This window comes from Biomphalaria glabrata, chromosome 17 (genome assembly GCF_947242115.1).
Source record: "Biomphalaria glabrata chromosome 17, xgBioGlab47.1, whole genome shotgun sequence".
In the NCBI taxonomy this organism is placed as follows: Eukaryota; Metazoa; Mollusca; class Gastropoda; family Planorbidae; genus Biomphalaria; species Biomphalaria glabrata.
Window position 1 is genome coordinate 13,831,197 of NC_074727.1, and position 20,882 is coordinate 13,852,078.

At 35.3% G+C, this 20,882-nt stretch overlaps 1 protein-coding gene across 1 annotated transcript in view; it reads right to left on the reverse strand.

Moving 5' to 3' along the window:
* Positions 1 to 3,149, reverse strand: part of LOC106061569 (uncharacterized) — a 45,246-nt gene extending 42,097 nt beyond the window's left edge. The window contains exon 1 of the mRNA XM_056016349.1: positions 3,080 to 3,149. The gene's annotated coding sequence lies outside the window, so the exon portion shown is untranslated. The remainder of the gene's footprint in view (positions 1 to 3,079) is intronic.
* Positions 3,150 to 20,882: the final 17,733 nt, after the last annotated feature.

Sequence of the window (20,882 nt, forward strand, 5' to 3'; positions counted from 1 at the left end):
CTTTCATGCTAAACCAAAAAAAAAAAAGTTTCATAACACTCATGTGTCAATATGTCAAAGTGTACTTTGTTACAAAGCTTATTATCAACACATTCTGTCTGTCTGGTAAAATGTATGCACACGTAATCTCTCCCACACAAAGCTAAAAGCATAAAATTACGATTAACAAAAACAATTGGTAAAAATATTTCTAATCACACAGATCTATATAATAAGGCTTGTCTTCGAGTCAGAAGAGCAGTGAGGAATGCAGTATTTCCCGTGGCTGCGCAGCCCCAGCTGTGACCTACATATTTTGCCACATTCAGGCAAGCATAAACATTGTACGCAGGTGGTCGATTTAGATTTTATTTCCACCGTCTGCGTTTGTCCTCGGCAGCGGATTTTCTTTTGTGTATCCCGCGGCCTTTCGTGAGTGACCTCCAGCTGTCTCGTTCTGAGGCCGCATGCAACCAGGTGCTCTCTTCTATGTCAGCCAAGGCAAGTTGGCACCTTAGCTGGTTTTTAAAGCGTTTCCGTGGGGCGCCTCTGTAACGTCGACCACCTTTTAGCTCACCAAAAAAAAGACTGCCTTAGACATACGTTCGTCTCTTATACGGGATACGTGCCCTGCCCAGCGTAACTGTCGGACTATAAGAAGTCCCTCTATACTGTCCATACCGGCGTTCGCAAGGACATCGCTGTTTGTAGTGCGGTCTTGCCACCGTATGTTAATGATGGAGCGCAAGCATATTTGGTGAAAGCGCTCAAGTAGTCTTGGTTGCTTTCTATATAGTATCCATATCTCAGATCCATATAGAAGGGTTGAAAGAACCACCGCCTGGTAGACATTGATTTTTGTAGGCAGGCGGAGCAATTTATTCCGCCAAACTCTCGCCTGAAGGTGTCCAAAAGCACTACTGGCCCAGGCCAGATGGTTACCAACTTCCCTTTAAAGTGAGGCGTCATTTGTCACTATACAACCCAGATATGTGAAGTGGTCTACCACGTTAAGCGGCTGTGCGTTTACGGTGACCTTTGGGGCTGAGTAGGTTTTATTGGGTGACTTCTGGAACATGACTTTTGTTTATAGATAAACCGAAAGAGGCGGCAGCATATGCAAATTCGTTGACCGCGTTCTGGAGATCATATTCATTGTGAGCTAGCAGGGCGCAATCATCGGCATAGAGAAGCTCCGTTATGACTATCTCCTTTGTTTTTTGCATGGGATAGTAGACGTCGAAGATTGAGCACATTGCTGTCTGAACGAAACCTGACGCACAGATCTATTACAAATTTAATTACTTCACTGTTTCAAACTAATTGATACAATTACACTTAATATAAGCTTTTGTTGTTGTTTTTTCAACTATGTATTTTTTTTCTTGTGGCTTTTAACTTGTGTCAGTTAATGAAGGCAAGGCCAGTGATTGATGACCAAGGGTCGTCTGATGGGGCACTATGTTTGTAGAGGGTACTAGTTGAAATTACAGGTGACCATCCTTGTAGTGAGAGGTAGAAGGAAGGCTAGAGGCTCATCGGTTGTTAAGCTAATTAAAAGGGAGATCATTTTTGCCGAAATAGATACCATTATCGCTGTAAATCATTATTACTGAATTTAATCATTTGAAAATGTATTAAAATATATATAGAAACGTAAAGTAGACAGGGTTGTAGGTACTACATTTGTTAGGTAGAGACAAAATAGGAACAGGACTTCATATTTCCACAAATTGCCGTGAATGTCCATGACACATGATAGTCAAATTTGGTTACAGTTTTTATGTAATTTTACAGGTTCTAAATTTATTTTATTTTGCATGCCATAAACACTATAATCTCAAAGATAGACTTGGATTCGGTTAATTTCTTAATCATAAGAAACTTTTATGTATAATTGGAACAAATGAACCCCAATACTTTTTCCCCAGTTGTATTTGCTTATCCTTGGCTCTCTCAGATTTTTCTATTGTAAAAATAAATTTGGGCCTATATCAATTTATGCTTAAACTGCTTAAAATAGACAAAATTAAGACTAATATGCCTACTTTATATTATAAATTTATTTACGTATTTTTATATGTGTGTGTATTATGTGTCTACGTTTATAGATAGGGTTGGGTTTACTAGTGTCTACCTTCACCGTCACCTATCTCTTAGTCTGTTAAACCGTTGGGGCACCACACACGATTTGTCAACCGTTTTTCTCCACTCCTCTCTGTCTTTTGTCTTGGATAGAACCTCTTTAAATGTCTTGCCCGCCATTCGTTACTAGGGTTAGGGTTTGGAAAAAAACAACGATTAAGTTTTATCTGGATTCACACCTATGAAGCACCCCCTTAAATCGTCTGCATTCTACCAAATCACGCAGCGCCACCTTGTCATGCCAACTTTGGAAATTGGGTCATTGAATGGAGCACTTTCATTTTCTTTCTTTTAAGGTATTTCGTTCAAACCTGACACAATGTCTAGATGCAGTACGGGAAGCACGCTCTCTCCCCCTCTCTCTATTTCTCTCTGTGTGTGTCTCTCTCTCTCCATTTTGTTACAAGTCTTTCACTTTCATCGTCGACCACACCTCCATGACGAAATGGAACGCCTGACTGGCGCTGAGAAGAGAAAAGTATCAAACTGTCGCTAAAGTTTGACGCTGGAAAACCGAATTTATTATAGAGAGAAAGCAACTGACACAAATCTAATGCAGTAGCCATTTTATTGAGATCTGCATACAGCTATATTCTTTTTGGCTCATCATAATCAACACTAGTGACTACTCCAGCAAGGTTCAAATCCATGTCTCACTCCTGCATTCCGCGACAAGGCGCTATTCCTTGTTCTCTTTCAAACGTTAAAAATTAAAAAAAAAGCTTATCTACATGGAAGAACTCCGTCTTTAAAACAATATCTATCAATAATGTACACGTTTTTCCCCTTATCCTATATCAAATACAATAAAAATAACAACTTGATCGGAGAATGTGTGAGGGAGAAATAATGTTAGCACTTATTTAAGGGGACTAAACCCTATCAAATTTAGCCATATATGAGAATACTGTAGATTTAATTTCCCTTGTTGTTATCAAACAAAATAACTAATTACCTGTAATTAATTGACTAACTGGTTACTTCTTTATTGATTCATATCTTGTCTATGCCAATGAATAATTGCGCGAAGTTTCAACTTGCTCCGAGAATGGGTGTGGAGAAATAACGAGTACACACTGTAACCAGACAGACAGACAGACAGACAGAGTGAGTTGATTGAGCTTTGTAAAAATGTTAGACTAAATCGTGTTATAGAAACAAGGACTATCGCCACCACCACCGCCGCCACCACCACCATCTATCTATCTATCTATCACCACCGCCACCACCAGCACCTCCACCACAACCACAACACCGCCACCACCACCGCCGCCACCACCAACGCCACCACCACCACCACTCATTGTAAAACAGCATCCTATATGCTATGGATTTATAAGGAGTTTCCTCTGCCAAGGATAAACGCGTAAAGTTCTATAATAGCCTTCTTAAACACGGTCAAGGGAGGAAACTTTTATATCAAAACACAAACACTTCCACTGAGTCCTCAGTCATCGTTTTCACCTGTGACCCAATTATATTTTTATATTTAACCAATGAAATTAATCCATAACTGAAAAAAAATGAACAACTTTAATATATTAATAACATTACTAAACAAAATAAATAGAAGGAAAATACTCGACAAAGAAACCAAACTCGTATAATAACTCAATGATACAAAAAGAAAAGTGATCTCCCATTGTCAAATTTTATATCCACACATCCCTACTGCAGATTGCCAAACAGCGAAGTGTGCATTATAAACACATTTAATCCTCGGAGAATCGTTTAAAAAAAAAGAATTTACTAAGTATATATATTATTTAAATTTAAAGTGCGGCCTATCCTGTGCACAATCTACTTAGACACACTAGCGGATCCAGAACATTTGAGAGGGGGGGATTTTTTTCCAAACCCCAACCCTAACGCCCAGTAAACCCAACCCTTTATATAAATGCATGTACACAGTATATATATATATATATAATAATAATATCTTGGAGTCCGAAGATTAGTGAGGAATACAGTATTTCTCGTGGCTGCGCAGCCCCAGCTGTGACCTACATATTTTGCCACATCCAGGGCAAGCATAACCATTGTCCGCTGGTGGTCGATTTAGATTTTCTTTTCGTCGTCTGCGTTTGTCCTCGGCAGCAGATTTTCTTTTGGTCTCAAATGTGTATCCCGCGGCCTTTGTGAGTGACCTCCAGCTGTCTCGTTCCAACGCCGCATGCAGCCAGGTGCTCTCTTCTATGTCAGCCAAGGAAAGTTGACGCCTAATCTGGTCTTTGAAGCATTTCCGTGGGGCGCCTCTGTTACGTCGACCACCCTTTAGCTCACCAAAAAAGACTGCCTTTGGCATACGTTCGTCTCCCATACGGGATACGTGCCTTGCCCAGCGTAACTGTCGGACCATAAGAAGTCCCTCTATACTGTCCATACCGGCGTTCGCAAGGACATCGCTGTTTGTAGTGCGGTCCTGCCACCGTATTATATAAATATATATGAGAATTAAAGAAGCAGTCTTTCTCAACTTTCGATTTAAATGAAAAAAAAAAGGAAAAAGTCATGTTGATGGCCCCGACGCCAAGCGTTTTTTTTTTTTTTTTTTGCATTCTTCACAGCAGAAACATATTCTCCTAACATCCACAGCTCATTATTCATCCTATCAAAAAAGACAGAGCAAATTTAGTTCAATAAAGTAACTTGGGGGCGAGGGCCGATCCTGAAGTGTGACAGACAACCGAGGCACAAGTGACGTATGTAAATCTTTATCAGGCGTATTTTTCTTAATATTCTCTTCATGTAAAGCGAGACCTCTTAAAGTAGGTTTGTTTTGGTCAGCATAAGACATCAACAGGACGATGGTTAAACCCTTAAAAATATCTGACTTTCAAGAACCTTTTAAATGATGTTATACTTTTAAAATATTCTAATATGAATTTATAGGCCCCTTACTACATTGAATATACAACCACTTTGTTCATTGAGGATCGCCGCCGAAAAAAAAATGTATATTCGAAAATAATATTTAAAAAAAAAAAGCTCATTTGTAAGTGTTACATTTTGTTCAATACGCTTGTTTGTAACCTCGTTTTGTTACAGAACTAGAATTCAAAGCTATGAACAAAAAAATTCGGAAGTGGGAGGAGAAATTAAGTGAACCAAATAGATAGATAGATTAGAAGGGCGGTAGATGTCTTCACCTCCCCCACCCCCCAATTGGCCAACAGGGAATGACATAATATAAAGATCGGTTAAAATATCAATAATGTATTTTAATCATATAGATAATTAATTGATTCTGTTAACAAGCTGTGATTTCTACAAATAAATGGCTTACCCTAAATAGACTAAATAGTTTTTATTTATTTTTTTTAGTTCTTTGTTACTCTTGATAATTGACATTTTTGGGTGTAAAGACGTGCACCAATTTGATTCCCATTTCTGTAATTTTTCTGAATCTATTGATGTAATAGATAAGTTGTACCGAAATGTTCTAATTTTGTAAGCCAGCTATGGTGGTAAAATTTGTCTAATGCCTTAGAAAAGTAAAAATTTATTTATTTAATAAAAATCTGTTGTAAATATTGTGTGTTCACAATTTCTTTGCCCTATCACAAATCGCAGACAACCCCTCCTCCCGGACAAAGCCCAGAAATTCCCAGGGTCGACATTATCGAACAGCGTTTTTAAGCTAAAGTAACATTCGAAACATGTAAAACAAAAGACACCAACAAGACATGTGTTTACGAGGGAAGACATATTCGTTAACACAAAGTTGGTGCACTGACGCGCTAGTGTGCAAATGTACATCTCTCTTCTTTACGTCAGTAAGTCGTAATCATAGACATATATATATAGACTGGACGATAAAGTAAAAATTATTATGGGAAACATTTGGGGAAAGATAAGTTTGTATGAGTTATACAGCAGTTATGAGCAGTGTAAAATTAAAAGTATTTATAGTTTGTTTTTTTCAGCCATAACCTATATAATCCCTTAATAGATGTATTCAGCTTTAACTTTAATTTTGCCTATGACATCGCACTTATGTTTTATTTTTTGAAATGCAAAATCGGCTTACTAGGTTACTAAATAAGATTATCATAACAAAATTACTAGCACACAATTATTGGATGACTGGTTTTCAGAGACAGTGGAGTCCAGTAACCGACACAAGAAGTATCATAAATGAAAAGCTGCCTCAAAGTAATAGTAATGCTAAACAAAGCAAGAGACTAATCCATTTATTTCTTTGTCAGCAAAAAAAAAAAAGTTTTTCTACTCAACATTTTCTATATTATAATATGGAATTGAGATCTACCTGACAACAACTTATACTGTTTTCGACTCAGAACCGGACACTACAGAATGTTCTGGAAGCTGAAAGTTGGGAAGAGTGAAACTGCCCTTTTGGAGCATTACCAGAGAATGCTGACCATGTCCTTCAAAGCAAATATATGGATAAATTCTGATCTGGGAACCACTGTTGTGAACTCCTTACTTGGATTATACTTGACACATAACAGACTTCTTTCAATAACTCAAAGAGACGCCAGGGATGAATTAACAACAAAAATATAAACTTTAATAAAAGTAATCAGGATAACTGTAGTTGTAGACAACGCATCAAAACATGTTTTATGTGATGCTGGTCAGTGTAGCAGTATGGGTAATCAACCAACACATTATTTGCAACACAGGCCTGTGTAATACATATATACAGTTGTATCTAGAATAATTTATATTGTACTAACCATCACTATCCTCAGATTCTAGATCTAGATTATGACTTACTAGATCTACATACTTTTTAAAATTGTATACTATATTATAGAGTATATAGATATATCTATAGTAGACTCTATATATCTACTGTAATAATATATATAGATCTAAAGAATATATCAATATATTTTATATAGACTAACCCATAGAATTGACTAGATATACATGATATAATTATATTATAATATAATGATTCTATACTATATAATTATATTATGATGTAGACATTCTCATTGTTACATTGTAGATCTAAATTTCTAAATTTATCTACTGTGTAACTTTATATAACTACTCTAGATATACTACTGCTCGATAAATATTTAGAACTGCTAACGAAGGGATTAATAACCTAAAAAAAGTTATTCCTTGTTGTTTGTAGTGTAGAAATCGACCTATCCGACAGCGAACATGAGAGCACAATCTAGCTCTACCGAATCTACTCATTGTTACGTGATTGTATTTGATTTTTTAATCATATTTAATGTCATTGTTCACAATGTAGGTACGTGATTATTATTCTCAGTCGACCTCACTTAATACCCAATCTATAACTACACTTTTTTATAATAATTATGTATATCTAAATATATCTAGATAATCAAATCCTGATATAAACAATTCGAATATACGTTGAAACAACATTGGCCATAGCCATAGGATGGCTGCCTGGTCGTGCGGTTTGCACGCTGGACTGTCGTTCAGATTTATCGATGGTCCCGGGTTCAAACCCTGCCCGCTCCCATCCCCCGTCGTCCTGCGGGAGGTTTGGACTAGGAAGTAATTATCTTCAACTCTGAAGGAACATCCGAAACATGTAAAAAACAAAACAAAACATAATACAAAACAGGTCTCCAAGGAAACCATCAAGCTTTATTTAAAACTAAGCACTTACCTATATATTTTTAAGTTTATAAATAACTTGCAACTATTGGGAATATGGCAATTTTGTACTTTTCAAAACTAAAGATCATAGTTATATATAGGCTGAAATGTTAGTCCTAGAATTTATAGCTCAATTGCCGCCATTGTTTTTTCACATAGATATAGTACATAAAACATATTTGACTTCCCCCAAATAAAAATAACTTCCTACTTCCAGTCTATATTTATTTATGTCTATGGTCGTAATTGTCAATTTCAGTAGACACTCTTACGTGTTTCCTGTTTCTCAGAACTGATTTCCACTTCTGATATTATATGATCTAGGGGCAGGAACATTGATTTAAATGGACTTGTACAGAAAGGCATGTTTTGGCATGCGATAACACCCCATCACATACCCTAGATGTGATAAATTCTACGATTCGTTTCGTTTAAACCACTTACTGACGCGCACAATGTCCATAGCCCTTATCCGTCCTCACACTATCACTTAAAGTAGAGGATTTCTCGTGGGTAGATGTAAACTTGGTCGTAAAAATTACGTAATGAGGCTTAAGGCTACACACTGGGGTAAAGGGCATGGAAATTAGATCAGCGTAGTACAAAGCGGCACCTTCGATATAGGGGTCACGAAAGTCACGTACAAAGGCGCTAAAATGGAAGTCTGGGGATTTTAATTTTATAGGCCTTGCAGCCCCTTCAAAAACTTTGGTAGACGCATTTCAATTTAAAACCATCGTAATATCAATAACAGTAATAAAAAAAATATTAGAAAGGAAGTGCAGATAATTACATTTCATTGGGCAAAGTTGAAAGTTAGGGAAACCAGTGTTTTTTTATTATTATTATTATTATATGTTTGTGTGTTTAATAATGCGTGAATGAAACCTTCTTCTTTTTTTAAATTCGAACTTTTTTTTTTCACTCTGAAGAACAAAAATTTTTTTTTGGTAGGCTACTGAGCACAAAAGGAATGGGGGAATCATACCTTCGCGAGAATTTTAATAAATATATTTGGTTTATGATAGAGAAGACGGGGTTAAATTGGAACATCAACAATCTGCATTAAGCAGAATAAGTATCTATAAGAGACCAATATTAAAAAAAAATGAGATAGAAATTTTTAACTCATCTGTCTTTTATATAAACGTTTATTTTCAATCTTCAAAACATTATATGTTATCGTGATTTCTAGTAGTTTTGCAATTTTCAACCATATGTATTTTATATAAATATTATATTAAATAAATGTACATATATATTGAATATATGTAGGTATAGGTAAACTTTAATTATCACAAAAATATTTGAAGGAGGTAATACACGTATACACTCACACAGTAGATATCTCCTCAAAGGGGGGTTACCCGTTAATAATATAAAAAAAAAAAAGAAATGTTGATACTAGAGATTAATACTGTTATAAAAAAATGAATACTACTTTAGTTTATCAACATATTTAATCCCTAGAAGTAAACCGCGTTTCTCCTCATTGCTGTCTTTACTATATGGAGACAATTTTCTCCATACTTCCATTTCAACACCTTTGTACAATGCTGTTCCATACCCTTTACACCAGTGAGTAGCCTTAAGACTCAACACACTATACTTACGACTAAGTTTCAACATCCACTCACGACGAATCCTCTCCTTTTAGTGGGAGTGCGTAGAGTGGGGGGGGGGAGGCTAAGGGCATTATGAGCGTTACTTAAAGGACTTAGAGGTTTAAACAAGGCCAATCGCTGTTATCGCAATAACAATAGGCAATAGGTCTCGGTTTTTGTATGTTAATAATAAACCAATAATACTATTTATTCTATAATAATAATAATAATAATAGTAATAATAATAATAATTTTTATTTATAATGCGCTGTTAAAAAACAAAATGTTGGCTCAAGGCGCTGTGATATCATTAAAAACATAAGCATGAGAGCTAAAATGACAAACTAATCTAAGCTACACTTCAGTATTCCGGATACTTATGCATCAGCTTTAGAACGGCATGCATATTCTGAGACCTATAATATGTATATAATTCCATCCGAAGTTGATAACATGTCTTTTGAATCTCAATGTGGCCAGACTTGGAATATCGCTTCTTTTGTCTGACCAACCAGTCTTAATTACTTATCGAGGTTTTTTTGCTTGTATATTATTGAATTTCGCTGTATTTCGAATCCCATACTGAGAACATCTCACAGAATCATCTGTAAATTCACATTTCTATGTATCAGCTTAGATTGGGCCTTTTGACCCACGTTGCCCTATCTGTTAGATGTGCACGAGAAAGTGTATTTGGATATAAACATTTCCTTGCCCTTTCTGTAACAGACTTTCAGATCATACCTGTGTAGTCTCATTAGCAAATTCTCATTGGTGCTGACAATAAAGGTTTCTTGAAGAGGTTTGTGGTCATTGTAAAATGCTACTTCTTTACCAAATATGCAGCAGTGAAATTTGTTTGTGCGATTTCAGCGGATATTTTTTTTCTGAGTCTGTGAGAGCTCTTGATGCGTATGCAATTAAACAACCTTCCTGGAGTAACACTGCTGCTAGTTCATCTATACTTGCATCACATTCGACCTCTAGGTTCTTATCGACATCTTAATGTGCCAAAACTGAAAAAAAATTATAAAGTTGTTTCAATTCTTAGAAGCTCTTATTTTGCTTATTTATTCCATGGAACTGTAATGACACAAGATGCGTAGAAGTTGAGGTTAATCGCATTTTTCCATAGTGACGTGACGAGTAATAAAAGAGAAGGATGACGAACTAGAAGAATAACGGACAATACGCCTTAGAGGACGACGCTAGGCTAGCGACGACAGAGGACTGTGCCCTTTTTATTGTTCATTAAATTGTTGAAGTTATCAGCCTGCATTATCAAGTATAATCTGTATTCATTCTGTTGTTGTGTCTTCTATGAACTCGCATGCACCATTAACATACAGAATCATCAACAAAATAGACCATCAACAGAACTCTACATCATCATTTAGAAGCTTTCGTATTATAGCATCTGCTTGACTTAGATTAGGAATAAATTTCGCTAGGTACTGTATAAGGAATTTTTTTTTTAAATCTGATTCCATCTTTGTCTTGAGGATCTGGCCCGTCAATAAGTGGGTTTATCTTTATTGGATCTGGTTCTAAACCTTTCCCTGACAAGAGATGACTCTTATAAGGTACTGTTTTGCCTTATCTTGCACTTGTCATAGTTCAGCTTCAGATAGTACTATGTTGCTCTTTCTGTGACTTGTTTCAAAATGAGCTCTTGGTGCTATAAACCTCTATCAGCTACTAGAATGTTGTCTATGATGACATATGCACCTTCAATACCTTGAAGCATTTCATCCATGATTTTATTATACATCTCTGGCGCTGACTTTATTCCAAAAGGTAACCGTAATCATGTTTATCTTCCCAGAAAGGGTTCTCCTTTCAGACCTAGCGATCTTCTTCTTCCTATTTCTCATTATTATATTGGAGCGTTCGAGAGACTAGACCAATGTATGAAATGAACTGTGCAGTGGTTTCCAAATCAGGGAAATCCATATATTTTTTTTCTATAGGGGTGTTATGGGGGCAGTGCCTTGTTCGGGCCTCTTGAAAAATATTGCAGTTTTAAAGGACATGGTCATCATTCTCTTGTGACACTCCACATGGACAGATTTCACTAGTGAGCTTCCGGAACATATGTTGCCTCTCTATTTGTGTCAGGTTCTGTGGCGAAGGATTAGATGTTGATCTTGTCGGGATAGCTTATAATAGGCGTCGTCTTTCTTGTGATTCGTATGAGAGCTTGTCCATTTTTCATTTATTTTATTCACGATTAGTTTCTTTATTTCTTCTGAATAAAGTGCAATGTTTAATTGTGTGTTTGTTCACCCACACTTGTCCACCGGTTAATAGGCTATGTATGTCAGCTTTTTTTAGTTAATAAGACGAGGCCGACGGCAGTTCTTAGAGGCGCCATAGTCTGATATAGACTTTGGTACTCTATATGAGGCATCCAAGGCTCCTCGAACGCATCAAAGGTACCTTCGATCCATAATGGGCATACTCTGACAAGACTACCTTACAATTAACCATTTTCTGTTGGAAGCTTGATGTAGAAGCACTATTTACCATTCGACAGCTGCATGGTTTTCGGAGACCTATCCCGTATGGCGGATGATCGCATGCCAAAGGCGATTTTTTTTGTTTGGTAGGGGGGCGAATTAAAGAGGCGTCGTTTCAGAAAAGCCCAGAGGAAGCCATAATGGTTAGTTCGATTCGGGTACTATTAAGCCCTTAAGCGGAAAGTAGGTGGCAGCAGTTGGCCTTTGAAAAAACATATTAAAAGCTCTCAAAAAGAGACCAAAAGAAAAGTTCTTGCCGACGGAGATATTAAAATAAGCCTACAGACATTTTAAAAATGTTATTTAAAATAAGTAGCGTTAAAAATATCAGCAACGAAGATTTGAAGAAATGTGTTCGAGTTGTACAGTCCGAATTAACTGATCCAACGTAAAACCAATCAGATGTAAATGGGGGCCTACGGAGAAACTTTATGAAGAAATGAGAGTAATAGAAATGTATTTGAAATCTGAAATGGGTCCTTTAAAGTACTGGAACATATTTATAGAAATAACTCATCCTCAACTTATCTTTTCTTATCTTATATAGGCCTAATACAGACGCACTAGCGTATACAGAACTTTGGAGTGTGGGGGGCGATTTTTTTCCAAACCCTAACCCTAATGCCCAGTAAACCCTAACCCTATGCATAAACGTGCGTACAGCACGCATGCACGCACGCACACGCACACACACACACACACATATATATATATATATATATATATATATATATATATATATATATATATATATATATATATATATATATATATATATATCATTTCTGAACCTTCGGCGAAAAACAAAACAACTGGGGCAGCGCTATAAGGATCTCTTGTGGGGTTCGGGGCGAAGCCCCGACGCCAAAAGCGTTTTCTTGCTTACTTCACTGCAGAAACGCATTCTCCTGGCAAGCACAGCTCAATACTCATCAATGGAGTTCGGGGCGAAGCCCCGACGCCAAAAGCGTTTTCTTGCTTTTTTCACTGAAGAAATGTATTTTCCTGACATCTACAGCTCATTATTCATCAATGGAGTTCGGGCGTCCGACGCCAAAAGCGTTTTCTTGCATTCTTCACAGCAGAAACGTATTCTCCTGACATCTACAGCTCATTATTCATCAATGGAGTTCGGGGCGAAGCCTCGACGCCAAAAGCGTTTTCTTGCATTCTTCACTGCAGAAACGCATTCTCCTGACATCTACAGTTCATTATTCATAAATGGAGTTCTAAAGCTCATTATTCATCAATGGAGTTCGGGGCGAAGCCTCGACGCCAAACGCGTTTTCTTGCATTCTTCACTGCAGAAACGCATTCTCCTGACAAGTACAGCTCATTATTCATAATTGGAGTTCTGGGCAAAGCCCCGACGCCAAAAGCGTTTTCTTGCTTTTTTCACTGAAGAAATGTATTTTCCTGACATCTACAGCTAATTATTCATCAATGGAGTTCGGGCGTCCGACGCCAAAAGCGTTTTCTTGCATTCTTCACAGCAGAAACGTATTCTCCTGACATCTACAGCTCATTATTCATCAATGGAGTTCGGGGCGAAGCCTCGACGCCAAACGCGTTTTCTTGCATTCTTCACTGCAGAAACGCATTCTCCTGACCTAAAGCTCATTATTCATACTATTAAAAAAGGACCTTTCGAATAATGTTGTACTTGAAAAATATTCTAATATGAATTTATAGGCCCATAATATATTGCAAATAAAACCGATTTGCTCCTTGAAAAGATATAATACCCCACATATTTAGATTTTTGCTTTGAGGATTGCCGCTGAAAAAAAAATTATTCGATAAATAGTCTTCAAGAAAATTCAAGAATAAATTGTAAGTTATAGTCCCAAATTTATTTAACTAGAAAAATATCAGATTGAGTAAAGTTTGGGAAAAGGCGACCAGGGATAGATTACGTGGGTTTAGAACTCATCTCAATCATGACTCTTATACTACAAAATTTCGTTTAAATTCTAACTTTTCCAATACAAAGTCTTTCTTAAAATAATTATGATAAATTCATGTGAAATTACATAAACTTTGTCTGGAAAGGGAAGGGGCGGTAGAGTGAAAATGATTAATCCTCGCTCCTTTAATAATTTCTGCTAAAGATTGCATTTGGCATTAAAGAATAGGGGTGGGGCGACTCGATATAAGAATTTAATTTATAGGATATATAAATTATATTAGTGACAGATTTTTTTAAATTTTGTAATTTCTTAACTATAATACAAAAAGAAAAAGTATTGATTTGTCCGATGGTGGAAATGCGATTGCATATATCGCCCTTCCCACCTGGTGCAACCCTTTTTCATTTAAATTTACTAATGATACAATTTGAGATTAGAGTGTGGTACGACATAATAAACAATAGGTCACATATCAATACGTAGTTTATATTATATAGATATTCAACTAATTTTGTTCACAAACTATGATTCTCCACAAAAATAGGACCGCCCCCCCCCCCAGCACTCAGAGGGCTTGAGTGGGGAAGGCAGTACATGTAATCGCCCCCCCCCCATCCCACCGAATCAGCCAAAATACCAGAAAGGGAGCGACATAATATAAAATTTATATATTTATTCAACTAATTTTGTTCACAAACTATGATTTCTCCATAAAAACGGACCGCCCCCCCCCCCCACTCAAAGGGTTTAGATGGGAAAGACAGTAGAGGTATTCGCCCCCCCCCCCACACCAATCGGCAAAAAGGGAACGACATAATATAAAAATTGGTTAAAATATCAATAGCAAATTTTACAAATATAGATATTTAATTGATTTTGTTAGCAGGCTGTGATTTCTACAAATATATTGGACCGCCCCCCCACTTGAAAGATTAGGGGGGGGCGGGATTGATACCATCGCCCCCTCCCGGCCCCACCAAATCGGCCAACATACTAGAGGGGGGCGAAATAATCTAAAAATAGGTTGAAATATAAATAATTAGTATATATTTTAAACATAAGTAATAAATTCGTATACAAATTGTGTGAATCCTATACTAAAGTTCGTCCGCTCCCCCCCCCCCTTCGGGGTGGAGGGGGGGGGGGTCGGCCGAGTGGGGGGGGGTGTACAGACGTTACTTCAAAAGAGAAGATGATTACGAACTTGTTAAAATTTAGTCATGTACAGCGAATGTTTCTAACTGTACCAGTAGACTACTGCCAGTGGCTGCCAGTAGCAATTGATCATTTTCAAAATCAAACTCGGTTAAGTTCCTTAAGATGTCATAAGAAAGACTATCAGCGAAAACAAGCTTTTATTGCTGTTTTTGTTTTTGCTGTTCTTGTTGTTGATATTGTTGCTGTTGTTTTTTTTTAGCGGCCCCCGTAAGGCGAAAGAGCCGCTATTAGGTTTGTGCAAAATGTCCGTCTGTCCGTCTGTCTGTCTGTCCGTCTGTCACACTCAGATCTCGAAAACTAGAAGAGATATGAAAAATATTATTTCATCATTAAATGCGGCTTGAAAAGTTTAGGTGCAACGGCTACTTTTGGTTTTCTAAAAGCAAACCGTTTAATTTATAAAATTAATTATGCAAGCGATTTTTTCATAAAAAATACACCAATTCTAAAACAATTACGTAATTGTAAGGGAGGCAATGTTACAATATGCTAACAAAGATGGACAATCTTTGTGTATTTTCAGTATCACTAAGTCAAATATATTTTAATAATTACAGGAAATGTTTACATCAAATATAAATAATAGTTAAAGATGTTTTTTCTGGTCAACTAGCTGCTAAAATTAAAAGAAAACATTTCTGTTTGTTTATAAAGGCTAATAACGAATTTTGTATGTAAATATCACGCACATTTTTTTTAATGGACTTTTTATGCAGCGATTTTCGTGCAGTAGCGTAACGTCGCTACATGATCAGGTGCTAAACCAATTCCTTAAACTTTAAAAAAAATCAGATTTTATTTATTTTTTGTTTAGTGCCCCCATCCGAATAAAAGAAGATTATTTTTGTGCGTTTTTGTCTGTTGGTCGGTCTGTCGTCACGATTAGATTAAAAAAACTAGAACTTTAAAAGCTATTGAAAATCAGATTTACACTTTAATGTTCCTCCCGTAACATCTCAATAGTATTAAGTATCTAAAAATTGATTTATTCGGATTTTTTTGTGCAAAACTAATCAACCCCAACAAATGTTTGTTTGCTCTTCTAATTTATATTACATTCAATTTCCATGCTTAAACGTTGCGAAAACACATTATCAATAATATGTTGTTCCGTTTTTTATGTAAATAGCATATTAATGCTAAATCAAAATCTCTATACTGACTTACATTTCATTAAGTGTAAAAATGTTCCGGATATTGTTTTATAAAACATGAATTATGCCTAATGATTGTTTGAAATCGCATAATTTACTAATATTACACTTATATTATTTGACAATGCGTCACTATAATTTGGTTATCAATATCAAATTGTTCCGTATTTTCATCTTTAAACAAATTTTAAAAATATCGACAATAGGTTGTTCAGGGCTTTAAAAAAAAGTAATTTACTAGAATTGATTACCGAAAATTACTTTTTAGACATTTAATTTTCTTGCTAAAACATAACATAGAAGTTTTGTAATCGATAAAGAAAGTTCCGGATTTTGTTTCTTACAAATCGTCGCCAGAAATTTCCGAATTTATTTAAAAATCTACTAACGCCAAATAATTGTTTGAACTCCCTCTTCTAATTAATTAACAAATAATCTTCTCATTTACGAAATAATGTTTTTACGGATTTTTATGAAAAATATTTTAACTCACTACTATCTTACAGTACATTTAACTTTCTACCTAAAACATTATAAAATCTAATTATCGTTAATATTATGTTCCGATTTTTAAAGAAAACAGAATCCAAACACCAAAGTAAAGTATGAAAATCTCTCCACATGGCTGTAGTACATCTAATTTTTATACGAGACCATCCAAAAAATTTAATTAACGGTATTACATTTATCTGAAATTCTCTTTTTCTTTTACTATTTACACAAACATCCGGAACAATCTATTATATAAACTTTTCAATTGTGTTCATTCCTAAAAATTATTGCGATGTTTTGAAACGTAAAATAAAGGTTAATCAATTTTTAATAACTTTTAGTTGTTGTTTTTTTTATATCAAGATGACGGACAGACCGACTGACAGACAAAACGCAAAAACAATGCGGCTTTGATCCTTTTTAAATAAATTCTATTAGAACTCAGTGCACCAATGTCTATGAACCCTAATTAAATATCTCGTGTAAATAAAGACATTTTTTTATGGTACCGGTACTAGCCTATTGTGAGGTAATGGAATTTTTTTTCTTTGACGTCATATGAATGGACTCTTTAAATGTAATGTTAAAAGAACGCACTCGGTGCACCAATGTCTATTAACCCTCGAAAAATTGCTCGTATTAATGAAAACATATTTTAGTCTAACTAAGCCGTGTGACGTAGTGTTTTTTTTTTCCTTTGACGTCATATGGAATGAATTCTTTAAATGAAATGCTAAAAGAACGCACTCGGTGCACCAATGTCTATGAACACTCGATAAATGGCTCGTATTGATAAAGGTGATTTTTAGTCTAGCTAGGCCGTGTGACGTAGTGTTTTTTTTCTTTTGACGTCATATGGAATGAATTCTTTAAAAAAAATGCTAAAAGAACGCACTCGGTGCACCAATGTCTATGAACACTCGATAAATGGCTCGTAATGATGAAGGCGATTTTTATTATAGCTAGGCCGTGTGACGTAGTGTTTTTTTTTCTTTGACGTCATATGGAATGAATTCTTTAAATGAAATGCTTAAAGAACGCACTCGATCGGTGCACCAAAGTCTATGAACACTCGATAAATGGCTCGTAATGATGAAGGCGATTTTTAGTCTAGCTAGGCCGTGTGACGTAGTGTTTTTTTTCCCCTCTGACGTTATATGGAATTAATTCTTCAAATGAAATGAAAAAAGAACTCGGTATAGTAATGTTTATTAAGCCTCGTTATGTGACTCGCGTTTAAAAAAGGAATGATATCTTGATTTAGATCTAATCTAGATTTTTTAAACTAGATCTAGATTTTTATTACAGTATATCTAGATCTGGATTTTTTTATTCTAATTAAAATTATTCTAGATTCTAGATCTAGAATTTCTAGATCTAGTTTAGACTAAACTAGACTAGATTAAGATGTAGAATTTCAATTTCTAAACTTAAAGTGTAAAAAAAAAAGTGTAGATTTTCATTTCCAAACGTTTTGATCAATATTGCAATGCATCATGTCAATCATGTCTCCATATGAATACACCTGTGTATTATGCCTTAGGCAACAAAGATGCATCATGGCACTGTGTACCGTGTGGGTTACCTCAGTTTACATCAGGACTGTTTGATTCCTTTGATGCAGACACTTCTAACCCATACAACATCCTAAACACCATCCCAAACCAAACTCACCAACCACTAGCCAGATCCACTCCTGTTAAACCTAAATCTACTAAAATTAATACAACAGCCTCACTAAACAAACCTACTAAAGAATTAACACCAAAATACCTTAAAACCTTAATAATAAATTTTCAAAGCATTAGGAACAAAACAGCAGATTTAGAAATTTTATTAGAATGTGAGAAACCAGACATAATTGCAGGCACAGAAACTTGGCTACATCCTGAAATTTATAATGCAGAAATTTTCAATAGTAATTATGAAATTTTTAGAAAAGATAGGGCTGATAATCATGGAGGAGTTCTTTTAGCAATAAAAAACACTCTTATAGCAGAAGAAATTACCTTACCTAACTCAAAAAATATAGAATCAACATTTTGTAAAATTAATACCACCTCAACATCCCTAATAATAGGCAGCATTTACAGACCACCAAATTCTAGTTTAGAATACATGCAGGAACTATGTAATCAGATTACGACACTTAAAGAGACAAATAAAAATGCAGTTTTTTGGATTATGGGTGATTTCAACCTACCTGATATAAATTGGAAAACACTAACCATAGATAAACACCAAAACCTTAAGGACATAAATGAGCTTTTCATAGAAACTTTACACAACCTAAGTTTAGATCAAATCATTAAAAAGCCAACTAGATTAAACAACACATTAGATCTCTTCTTAACCAACAGACCTGGATTAGTAGTTGATTATGATATTATCCCTGGTCTATCAGACCATGAGATAATAAAAATATACAGTCAGATAAAAGCAGTAGCCAATATAAAACCCAAAAGAAAAATCTTACTCTGGAATAAATGTAACCTAACACAACTACACCAAGCTGCATTAAACTTTCAACAAACATTCTTATTAGAAAAAGACATTAACCAACCAGTCGATGACCTCTGGAATTTCATTAAAAACCATCTTAAAAGCATTATAGAAAATCAAATACCAACTAAATACACATCAAACAAAATAAATAAATGCTGGTTTAATAATAGACTAAAGAAGCTTTGTAAACAGAAGGAAAACCTATATAGAAAATTTAAAGAAACTAATGCAGAAAGAGTTTACAAAAAGTATATAAAAATTAAACACTTAACCCAAAAAGTAAGCAGACAGCTGCAGAGTGAATACATAAACAATGTAATATCTAAAGACAACAACAAAAACCTATGGTCATACATTAAGTCTAAAAAAATGGAAACAACAGGCGTAGCGCCATTAAAAGATGAACATAACATAATACATAATGATAATGAAACTAAAGCAAACATTCTAAACAAATACTTTGCATCAGCATTCTCAGCCCCAGGAGACAAAGACATATTACTGAATTTGAACCAAGTAGACAACATAGAAGATATAGTAGTACAAGAAAATGGAATTCAAAAACTATTAGCCAACACCAAACCAAATAAAGCTTCTGGACCTGATGGTATTCCAGCTAGATTACTCAAAGAACTAAGTAATGAGCTAGCCCCAGTGTTCAAAATACTCTTTCAGGCTTCACTTAACCAGGGCAGAGTACCAAAGGACTGGAAAGAAGCTAATGTCACCCCCCTATTTAAAAAAGGAGAAAAATCTGACCCAGGAAACTACAGACCAGTATCACTTACCAGCATCACATGTAAAATCCTAGAACACATAATATGTAGCAACATCATAAACCACTTAGACAAACATAATGTCCTCACACCATACCAACATGGCTTTAGGAAATATAGATCATGTGAAACACAACTAATAGGACTAATTGATGATTTTTCAAAAGGTTTAGATAATAGTGAACAAATAGATGCTATCTTACTAGATTTTTCTAAGGCTTTTGACAAAGTTCACCACCATAGTTTGCTTAAAAAATTAAAATATTTCGGCATTAATGGTCCACTGCATCAGTGGATTAAAGACTTTCTGATAGGGAGAGAACAAACTGTAATAATAAATGGCTCTAAATCAACACCGATAACAGTAAACTCAGGTGTACCTCAAGGAACAGTCTTGGGTCCACTACTATTTTTAATTTACATAAATGATTTACCAAATTGCATTACTTCAGGAACAAAAGTCAGATTATTTGCAGACGATTGCATAATATATAGAACAATAAAAACAACACAAGACACAGATATTTTACAAAGAGAATTAGATGAATTACAGAAATGGGAATCAAATTGGAGCATGTCTTTCCACCCAGAAAAATGTCAGTTGTTAAGAGTAACAAAAAAACTAAAACAAATTAATTCCACTTATCTTATTCATGGCAAACCAGTAACACAGACTAAAAACGCAAAATACCTAGGTGTTATAATAAATGAAAAACTGTCATGGAATCCACATATTGATGAAACTACAAAAAAAATCAAACAAAGCATTAGGATTTATTAAAAGAAATTTCTATAAATCAAATAAGAACATAAAACTAAAATGTTATTTAACCTTGGTTAGGCCAATAATAGAATATGCATCCTCTGTTTGGGACCCCTCAACTCAAGAAAACATTAAGAAACTAGAACAGACACAAAATAGAGCAGTGCGATTCATAACAAACGAATATTCACATTTGACTAG